The sequence below is a fragment of the Pseudophryne corroboree genome, chromosome 2, assembly GCF_028390025.1.
Source record: "Pseudophryne corroboree isolate aPseCor3 chromosome 2, aPseCor3.hap2, whole genome shotgun sequence".
Classification (NCBI taxonomy): Eukaryota; Metazoa; Chordata; class Amphibia; order Anura; family Myobatrachidae; genus Pseudophryne; species Pseudophryne corroboree.
The window spans coordinates 76,174,585-76,182,115 of record NC_086445.1 but is presented as its reverse complement, the minus strand read 5'-3'; positions in this window follow the sequence as shown (position 1 = coordinate 76,182,115).

Below are 7,531 nucleotides of genomic sequence, written 5' to 3'. Positions count from 1 at the left end.
ATATTGTTTCAGATTCTCCATCTGAAGGACGCCATATGTTCTTATTTACACCTATGAGATATCCGAAAGAGATGTTGAATTATTCAATCAGAAATTAAAAGCTCAGTATTTTTTCTTTTATTTGTGTATGTGGTTCATGTTGTGTGCACCCATATGAAATTCAGTTATCACTGTGGTGTATTACTCTTTACATGTGTAAACAGGGAAGCGCAGGAATAAACACATAGTTCTATATTCCTATTTTGTATTTTCTGGGGTGTTGGATGAACACCCATTCTATGTGTTTCTTTGCTGCAAACCTTGTTTTTAACAGCGCACACTTGTAATAACATTTATCTTTATAGTACGTTTGGGCAAAAATGCATGCCCACCTACCACGGCAAGGTGAACCTTTAATAGGTGGGTCCCTACATTCCGAATACGGACACATTATATATCATTCATCCAGGACTTGCATATCATAGTGCCATTCTAATGTGTAGACTGCTATGTAAGGACCATTCACTAATTAGAGACACCTAAGGGCAGGTCGGTTGGGCGCTAGACTAGGCAAAAGGAGTCTCACCTTCAAGTGTACAATATACACACAAATACAGAGGGGAAAAAAAAACAGCTGATAAAGGATCACCGTGACGTGGTAGGTGGGCAGGAATCTTTGGCCAAACATACTGAGAAACCTTTTCCTCTGTATTTGTGTATATATTTTACACTTGAAGGGGAAACGGTTTCTGTCTGGACTAGCATCCTACCACCTGGACTTAGGTTATTTTAATACGGGTATGGTCCTTGCATAGCTGAGTACATATTAGAAAGGGCACCATGATAGGTAAATCCTGGATAAATGTATATAATGTGTCAGTATTAGGGATGTGGGAACCCACCTGATAAAAGGTTCACCTTAGCCGAGAAGGGAGTTGATCACATGCAGGACACATGCTGAGAGTATTGCATTAGGAAATGGAATGCAACCCTGAAGAAGCAGATTCTGACAAAACGCGTGGTGTGCTTAGTATAAGAGTGACCTAAAGGGGCAAAACTTACTGTCAAGAGCTCACACCCCGCAAGGGGCAAGTACAACAAGCTTATACCAACTACCCACCCAATAAGGCTACACTGCATGTGTCATGTAAGGAAATTGTAATATTTAGAAATGTAAAACAAATTAACCAAACATAAAGAAGCAGACTGGTTGGGTCTCTTGTGTGTCTCTGCTGCCAGGGTCTCCTTGTAGAAATCATTTTAAAAAGACATCTTCCATCCTCTAGTTCAACTCAGAGGGAGTACATGAGAACACTTGGAGTTCTGCACAAATTGTAAGAGTACCTAGTGAACACCAAGGGCCAGATGTATTACCAGGAGCTGATCGTGCAAAAGTGACAGGATGTATGAACATCTTGTTTGCCAGAGCAGGAGAGTGAAAACTCCCCCCTCCTTGATTGCTGACTTTACAGAACTGTTAGTTGGGGCACACTTAGGTACCTATCTATACATATTGTATAATATATATATATATATATATATATATATATATATAATTAATTCAGAAATGGGTGGCACTCACAAGGACATTTCACAACGAAAGAAATCACAAGAGAGACAGCTCTGGTAACGTTTCAGCTATATTCTAGCTTTCGTCAGACCAAAGCTAGAATATAGCTGAAACGTTACCAGAGCTCAGTCTCTCTTGTGATTTCTTTCGTTGTGAAATGTCCTTGTGAGTGCCACCCATTTCTGAATGAATTACATTGGCAGTTAGCCAGGGAAGGCACAGAGGTAGTTGGAGATTAAGACAGAGTGCCGGTCATTTTGGAAAATATATATATATATATATATATATATATATATATATATATATATAGCAAAGGAGAACAACGTGGCACTCACGGCAAGTTTCAATGATCACAACCACAGCATTAAAGTAGAGCCCTACTTTAATGCTGTGGTTGTGATCATTGAAACTTGCCGTGAGTGCCACGTTGTTCTCCTTTGCTATTATTTTATTTTCACGGAGGCACCGGCTCTTGCTTCACACAAGCTTTTTGGAGTGCCTTGTCCACCGATCTCTCTCTCTCTCTCTATATATATATATATATATATATATATATATATATACTGCTCAAAAAAAATAAGATTTTAAACCTACTGGTAAATCTATTTCTCCTAGTCCGTAGAGGATGCTGGGGACTCCGTAAGGACCATGGGGTATAGACGGGCTCCGCAGGAGATAGGGCACCTAAAAAGAACTTTGACTATGGGTGTGCACTGGCTCCTCCCTCTATGCCCCTCCTCCAGACCTCAGTTAGAGAACTGTGCCCAGAGGAGATGGACAATACAAGGCAGGATTTAGCAATCCAAGGGCAAGATTCATACCAGCCCACACCAATCATACCATGTAACCTGGAACATACATAACCAGTTAACAGTATGAACAAAAAACAACAGTAACGGTCCAAGACCGATGTCAACTGTAACATAACCCTTATGTAAGCAACAACTATATACAAGTCTTGCAGAGTTTCCGCACTGGGACGGGCGCCCAGCAACCTCTACGGACTAGGAGAAATAGATTTACCGGTAGGTTTAAAATCTTATTTTCTCTTACGTCCTGGAGGATGCTGGGGACTCCGTAAGGACCATGGGGTTTATACCAAAGCATCCAATCGGGCGGGAGAGTGCGGACGACTCTGCAGCACCGACTGAGCAAAGACTAGGTCCTCATCAGCCAGGGTATCAAACTTGTAGAATTTAGCAAAAGTGTTTGACCCCGACCACGTCGACGCTCGGCAAAGTTGTAAAGCCGAGACGCCTCGGGCAGCCGCCCAAGAAGAGCCCACCTTCCTAGTGGAATGGGCCCTAACCGAATTTGGTACCGGCAATCCAGCCGTAGAGTGAGCCTGCTGAATCGTATTACAGATCCAGCGAGCAATAGTCTGCTTTGAAGCAGGAGCGCCAACCTTATTGGCCGCATACAGGACAAACAGAGCCTCTGTTTTCCTAATTCGAGCCGTCCTGGCTACATAAATTTTTAAGGCTCTGACTATGTCCAGGGATCTGGAATCCTCCAGGTCACCGGTAGCTACAGGCACCACTATAGGTTGATTCATATGGAACGACGAAACCACTTTAGGCAAAAATTGCGGACGTGTCCTCAATTCAGCTCGATCCACATGAAAAATCAAGTAGGGGCTCTTGTGTGATAGAGCCGCCAATTCTGGCACTCGCCTTGCTGATGCTAAGGCCAACAACATGACCACCTTCCAGGTAAGAAATTTAAACTCAACCTTGTTAAGCAGTTCAAACCAGTGTGATTTTAGGAACTGCAACACCACGTTCAGGTCCCATGGTGCCACTGGAGGCACAAAAGGGGTATGGATGTGCAGCACTCCCTTTACGAAGGTCTGGACTTCTGGAAGAGAAGCCAATTCCTTCTGAAAGAAAATCGAGAGGGCCGAAATCTGTACCTTAACCGAGCCTAATTTCAGGCCCATATCCACTCCTGTCTGTAGGAAATGGAGAAGACGACCCAAATGAAAATCTTCCGTAGGTGCATTCTTGGTCTCACACCAAGACACATACTTTCGCCAGATACGGTGATAATGTTTTATCGTCACCTCCTTCCTAGCCTTTATTAAAGTAGAGATGACCTCTTCCGGAATCCCCTTTTTTGCTAGGATTCGGCGTTCAACCGCCATGCCGTCAAACGTAACCGCGGTAAGTCTTGAAATACACAGGGCCCCTGCTGCAACAGGTCTTCCCTCAGAGGAAGAGGCCAGGGGTCTCCTGTGAGCATCTCTTGTAGTTCCGAGTACCAAGTCCTTCGAGGCCAGTCTGGGACAACGAGTATCGTCTGTACTCTTCTTCATCTTATGATCCTCAACACTTTCGTGATGAGAGGAAGAGGAGGGAACACGTAGACCGATTCGAACACCCACGGTGTTACCAGTGCGTCTACTGTTACTGCCTGAGGGTCCCGAGACCTGGCGCAATACCTCCAAAGTTTTTTGTTGAGGCGTGACGCCATCATGTCTATTTGAGGAGTTCCCCAAAGACGTGTTACGTCTGCAAAGACTTCTTGATGAAGTCACCACTCTCCTGGATGGAGATCGTGTCTGCTGAGGAAGTCTGCTTCACAGTTGTCCACTCCCGGAATGAAGACAGCCGACAGAGCGCTTACATGATTTTCCGCCCAGCGAAGGATCCTTGTGGCTTCCGCCATCGCGACTCTGCTTCTTGTCCCGCCTTGGCGGTTCACATGAGCCACTGCTGTGACATTGTCTGATTGAATCAGAACCGGAAGGTTTCGAAGAAAACTCTCCGCTTGTCGAAGGCCGTTGTAAATGGCCCTGAGTTCCAACACATTGATGTGTAGACAGGGCTCCTGGTCTGACCAAAGACCCTGAAAAGTCTTTCCCTGTGTGACCACTCCCCATCCTCGGAGGCTCGCGTCCGTGGTAACAAGGATCCAGTCCTGAATCCCGAACCGGCGACCCTCCAGCAGGTGAGCACTTTTCAACCACCACAGGAGGGACACTCTGGTTCCTGGGGACAGAGTTATTTTCCGATGTAAATGCAGATGGGACCCGGACCACTTGTCCAGAAGGTCCCATTGAAAAGTCCTTGCATGGAACCTTCCAAAGGGAATGGCCTCGTAGGCCGCCACCATTTTCCCCAGAACTCGAGTGCATTGGTGAACTGACACCCTTTTCGGTTTTAGCAGGTCTCTGACCGTGTTCTGGATGTCTTGGGCTTTCTCTATTGGGAGGAAGACCTTCATTTGTTCCGTATCCAGTATCATACCTAGGAACGGTAGTCGAGTTGTCGGGATCAACTGTGACTTCGGTAAATTTAGAATCCAACGGTGTTGCTGGAGCACTCTCAGAGAGAGCGCCACACTGCTCAGCAATTTCTCTCTTGACCTCGCTTTTATCAGGAGATCGTCCAAGTATGGGATAATTGTGACTCCATGCTTGCGCAGGACCACCATCATTTTCGCCATTATCTTGGTGAAAATCCTCGGGGCCGTGGAAAGTCCAAACGGCAACGTCTGAAATTGGTAATGACAATCCTGTACAGCGAATCTCAGGTATTCCTGATGGGGGGCATATATGGGGACATGAAGGTATGCATCCTTTATGTCCAGAGACACCATAAACTCCCCCTCCTCCAAGTTGGCTATTATTGCTCTGAGAGATTCCATTTTGAATTTGAATCTTTTTATGTACAAGTTTAGGGATTTCAGATTCAAAATCGGTCTGACCGTACCGTCCGGTTTCGGGACCACAAATAGGGTTGAATAGTAACCTCTTCCCTGCTGGTGCAGGGGAACCTTGATTATCACTTGCTGTATACACAGCGTTTGAATTGCAGCTAACACTACATCCCTTTCCGATGTGGAAGCTGGTAGGGCCGATTTGAAAAATCGGCACGGGGGCACCTCCTCGAATTCCAATTTGTAACCCTGGGAAACTATTTCCAACACCCAGGGATTCAGGTCCGAACTGGCCCAGGCCTGACTGAAAAGGCCCCCACCGGTGCGGACTCCCTTATAGGAGTCCCAGCGTCATGCTGTGGGTTTTGGAGCAGCCGGGGAGGACTTTTGTTCCTGGGCACCTGACGAAGCAGGTGCTCTCTTGCCTCTGCCCTTACCTCTGGCGAGGAAAGACGATCCCCGACATCTTTTGGACTTGTGCGACCGAAAGGACTACATCTGATAGGGTGTTGCTTTCTTTTGCTGTTGGGGAATATATGGTAAAAAATTTGATTTACCTGCTGTAGCTGTGGAAACCAGGTCCGTCAGCCCATCCCCAAACAATACATCACCCTTATAGGGTAGTACTTCCATATGTTTTTTGGAATCCACATCACCCGTCCATTGGCGAGTCCATAAGGATCTTCTCGCTGAGACAGACATGGCATTGGCCCTAGAAGCTAGCAATCCAATGTCCCTTTGAGCATCCCTCATAAATAAGACTGCGTCTTTTATATGGGCTAGAGTTAGGAATATAGTATCCTTATCCATAGTATCAAATTGATCTGTCAGCTCATCTGTCCAAGCTGCAATTGCGCTACACACCCATGCCGACGCAATCGTCGGTCTTAACACAGCACCCGTATGAGATTAAATACCCTTTAAGGTAGTTTCTTGCCTGCGATCTGCAGGGTCCTTAAGGACCGCTGTGTCAGGAGACGGTAGCGCCACTTTCTTGGACAAGCGCGTCAGGGCCTTGTCCACAGTGGGGGGTGATTCCCAAATCTCCCTGTCCTGCTTAGGGAAAGGGTATGCCATAAAAATTATTTTGGGGATCTGCGGTCTCTTATCCGGAGTCTTCCAAGCTTTTGCAAAGAACTAATTTAATTCATGAGATGTGGGAAAATTAATAATCTGTTTCTTTTCCTTAAACATGTGTACCCTTGTGTCGGGGACCGGGGGTTCATCCACAATATGCAACACATCCCTTATTGCCACAATCATACACTGAATGGTTTTAGTCACCCTAGGGTGCAATTTTACTTCGTCATAGTCGACACTGGAATCAGAATCCGTGTCGGTAGTAGTGTCTTGTGTTAAGGGACGCTTTTGAGACCCCGACGGGCCCTGTGAGTCGGTCCAATCTGAGGATTGACCGCCTGATGTCCCCCCTAAACCAGCCTTATCAAGCCTTTTATGTAAAGATGCCACACTTGCATGCAACGTATGCCACATGTCCATCCAATCTGGAGTCGGCACAACCGACGGGGACACACCACTCATTTGCTCCACCTCCTCCTTGGAGAAGCCTTCCGCCTCAGACATGTCGACACACACGTACCGACACCCCACACACACAGGGAGTTACCTATAAGGGGACAAAACCCCAACCAGGCCCTTAGGAGAGACAGAGAGAGAGTATGCCAGCACACACCCAGCGCTTAAAAACACTGGAATATATGACCAGATAGCGCTGTTATATGTATATAATTGTAATCTCCACTCACTGCGTCGCCAAAGTCCCCTCCTCCTCTTTTTTCCAGCCTGTGAAGCTCAGCAGGGGAGAGAACAGGGAGCCAGCGTTTCCTCATGCAGTCTCTGTGGAGAAAATGGCACTGGTTAGTGCTGAGGATCAAGCCCCGCCCACCCGACGGCGGGCTTCGGTCCCATCAACTTTCTATAGAAAAATGGCGGGGGTTACCGGATTTACTGTGCCACAGCCTAATCCATGCTTATCAATGCCAAATATGAGGAATATTGCTGCCCAGGGCGCCCCCCCCTGCGCCCTGCACCCTCCAGTGCCTGCTTGTGTGTGTGTGACTGGGAGCAATGGCGCGCAGCTTACCGCTGCGCGCTTACCTCATGAAGATCTGATGTCTTCTGCCGCCTGATGTCTTCTTTGCCTTCTCATACTCACCCGGCTTCTATCTTCGGCATCTGTGAGGAGGACGGTGGCGCGGCTCCGGGACGTACCCCAGGTGAGACCTGTGTTCCGACTCCCTCTGGAGCTAATGGTGTCCAGTAGCCTTAGAAGCAGTGCCCAACTTAACAAGCCAGCTCTGC